The following is a 3967-nucleotide window of genomic DNA, read 5'->3' as shown; positions in this document are numbered from 1 at the left end:
TTGTAATTATATAGCACAGCATATCACATTTTTTATTAAAAAGTAAAGAGTAAAATATTTTCATGTCAGTAAAAAGATAAATTTTTAAATTTAAGATTTTCATGCTGACTTTCTTCGCATTAACAAAAAGATATGAAAAATGACTTTCGTTGCAAATAATCTTCCCATTATCACTGATTAACAAACGTTATCTTTCTTCATTTTTCAATCTAAAACTACTATACATGACTAGAAACAAATACAAAACATTAGTGATTTCTTTAAACTGATTATATGATAATCTAATTTAGTTTTCAAAACAGAAGAAGAAAAAAGAAAACAAAGATTGTTTAGTTAAAAAAATGAAAAAAGAAGAAGTTATTTTTATTATAACACAGTTTTATTTATTTCAGTCTTAACATTATTGTATAGGATACATGCAGGATGATGTTATCCTTGTTGCAGACATCGTCTCGTCCCGTCATTAAAACTTTCATTAAAATAATTCAAAGATTAATATCGTAATTAACACATCTTAAAAATTTGTGAAAACAGTATAAAAATGAATAATGAATACAAGGTGAAATTGTTCATTTATTTATTGAGTAAAGATTCTTTAATACACCTAAATATTTTATATTTATTTGACACTACTTTATTTATTTTTTTATTCTCTTTTTTCTTGAAACAATATAAAAATTTACACTTTTTTGACCATTTTACCCTTGTAGCCTATGTTAAATGAATGTAACACTTTGTTCACTTGAATGGATTTGAGTGAGAGTGATTCAATGAATTTGAGAGGATTTAAAGATAAATTTATTGTTGTTTATTTGAGTGGATTTTTGACGTAAGTGAGAATGGATTTGAAAGTAAAATTTTTTAATCTATCACATCCATCAAATTCTGCATTAATTCTTACAAACTTTAGTTCCAAATTCATTCTCACTTACATCCAAAATCCACTTAAATAAACAACAAAAAATTTACATTTAAATTCATTTAATAACTCTTATCAAAATCCGTTCAAGTAAACAAAGTCTAAATTCATTCAATGACTCTTATCAAAATCCGTTCAAGTAAACAAAGCCTAAAAAATGTATAATGGTATCGTTACTTTTTATTTACCGCATCTAGTATGGTTGATGATACCGTTCGAGTGTGTTGCAAAGATTCATCTCAACTCGAAAAGAAAGAACAGGAATCAAAAGCATAAATATATATATCTTATGTTGTTTTTTTTCTGAGTTAAACGTTCAAATGTGTCACAGTTCACTTTCAACATCTTGATTGGGCAAAGAATGAATTATTGAGAATTTAAATGGGAATCCAAATTCAATAATATTATTAGATACAAATTCAATAATATTATTAGATAGAAATGAGAAAGGGAATCTTTAAGTGAAAAATCTATTAATTTAAGTTTTTAAATAGAAAATAATGTTGATTGTGTTATATAGTTAAATTCAAATTTTATTAATGAAAAAAATTGTTTTAAGTTTTTAAGTAGAAAAAAAATGATCAACTCGTTGCTTTCTTTATACAGTTATTCCTAGAAAAACGTTAAAGAGGCATAGTTTGTGGGCTAAAGTTTAGGAAAGAATTGATATGTGAAGAGTGAGTGAGTGAGAGAGAGAGAGAGAGAGAGAGAGAGAGAGAGCAGTGTGTTGTCACAGCAAGCTTTGTTACTGTGAGGCATGGGTTGTCTGTGTGTGGCAGACGAAGGAAGATGTTAATTAGAGTGAGAAGAAAGACAGAATATGGACAAAAATGGCACACACATAATAGCAGCAGTAATCATTTCATACTACACTTTCAGATCATTCACTTTTTAATTTCTTCCTCTCCTCATCAATTTTTGCTTTTTTTAACATAGTATAAATCATTGTTCCTTAATTTTTGCACTTCACCAACGATGCTCAATCACGGAAAACAAATACACGTTGCATAGGGAATACCACACCCGACAAGTGCCGTTTGGTGTGCGCCTTTGGTAGTGTACACTTTAAGAAATTAATACGCATTCCACAAAAATTAAATTAGGTTTAATGTCTCGACAGGTCCTTATTTTTGGCGTGAATCTCAAATAGGTTCTTTTTCTTTTCGGCGTCTCAATTGGATCCTTATTTTTGTAAAATTGAAGCAATTAGGGGTCTCCCGTCAAATTGAACAACGCCGTTAAGGAAAGTATTACGTGGCATGCTGACAGTGTAGTTTTAATTTACGTGGCATTAAAAACGTGTGTCAATTATTTTTTATTTTTTTTTTGAATTAAAAAATTAAATGTACATAGTCGAGTTTCTACGCTCCGTTCCCAATTCCTTCACTCAGTCCTTCTGGCCGCACCCTTTCAACGCCGATTTCGTGACCTCTTTTTTCGTCGATTTCACCGGCTACGTCTCCAAGGCCGCGCAAGTGTCGCTGGATTTTGCCGAGGAGCTCACTGCCTTCGCTGGCGAAGTAATCATTTCCGCGATCGGCGAACCTCGCTCCAGCATTGCTAGGGCTTTCTTGGTCGGTGTGTCGCAGAACTATATCCCAATTTCGTCGTCCGATGCCAACAGATTGGTCCAGTGCTGATCTATTGGCTTTGAATTTGGGTTTAAATGATGGTAATCTTGGACCAATCTCGTCTACCCAGCAAGTTATTTCCTTCGAGGAAGAGTCTGTGGAGTTCTTGGAGAGGCAGGAGACATCTTTTAACTTGATTGCTCACGTGCTGAAAAATGTCCACATTGAGTCCGGACTTTTGGAGCAGGTTAGGTTAATTGGGAAGAAGCAGCCCTATTCTGCGTTTCGTGGCAAGGGTTTTCATTTGGGGTTTTTGAGTTCTCTGTTTTCGTGTGTGGCCCGCGAATTGGGGGTGGTAGTTTTTGATTCCCTTTCTGCAGATTGTAAAATGATTTGGAATTCAACTATTGCAATTTTGGGGTTAGGTTATGAAATTGGATTTGGAAATTTCTTTGAAGGGCTTGAATTGGGAAATTATTGGGGTTTCTTTTTCTCTCCCACGAACCCTAATTTGGAGTCCAATTTTTTTCCCCAATCTGATTTCGATTTCTTAGTTGCAGCTGCACATAATTTTTTTTCCCAGTTTGTCCTTAAGTTACATGATTTAACATATGTGTAATCCATTTTTTAATAAAAAAATCAATTCATACTCGTTTTTTTAATGTCACGTGTGATTAATCAATACAGTCATCATGCCACCAAACCCAAACTTAACGGCCGTTTGTTCAATTTGACGGCAGACCCCTAATTGTTATAATTTTACACAAAAAAGGACCCAATTGAGACGCCGAAAAGAAAAGAGACCTATTTGAGATTCACGCCGAAAATAAAGACCTACCGAGACATTAAACCATTAAATTACTTTTAACAACCTAAATCCTAATCTTTAATTAACATAACTTTACCAAAACTATAAAATTCTTTAGGATGTATTCACTTGAGTAAAAGATTTGAGAGAAAGTGAATAAATAGGTTTAAGAGTAAAATATGTGTTATTTTTAAAAAACAAATTAAAGATAATTGAAAGTAAATTTAGAAGTTAATTTTATGAAAATTTACGTAAGATTTAATTGATGTCATAAAAAATATATTTTAATAAATAAAAAATAAGATTAGCATAATATTGATATAAAATAATATTTGTGAATAAGATATTTTCTGATAAAAAATTAATAAATAATTAAAATAATATATTTATTATTATTATTATTATTATTATATATAGTGCTTTCATTTTTAGAAACAAAGAAAAACAATACTTTTTTGTCATGGAGAAACATAACCTTTCAAAGCTACAAGGCTAATATGATAAAATTATTCAATTTCCTTCAAATCTTTCCTAATACTAGAGATGAAAGTAAGTGAGTAATCTGTTATTCCTTTCACGACATCACCCACAAATAATGTCAAACGAACACAAAATCCTTTATTTCTATCTTTTCAGATATGTATTTATAGAAGAATTCGCTCACACGAA

Source organism: Vigna umbellata, chromosome 1 (assembly GCF_029865625.1).
Source record: "Vigna umbellata cultivar VRB3 chromosome 1, Vumbellata_1.0, whole genome shotgun sequence".
Taxonomy (NCBI): domain Eukaryota; kingdom Viridiplantae; phylum Streptophyta; class Magnoliopsida; order Fabales; family Fabaceae; genus Vigna; species Vigna umbellata.
The sequence above is the reverse complement of the archived record's forward strand: the minus strand, read 5'-3'. Positions refer to the sequence as shown.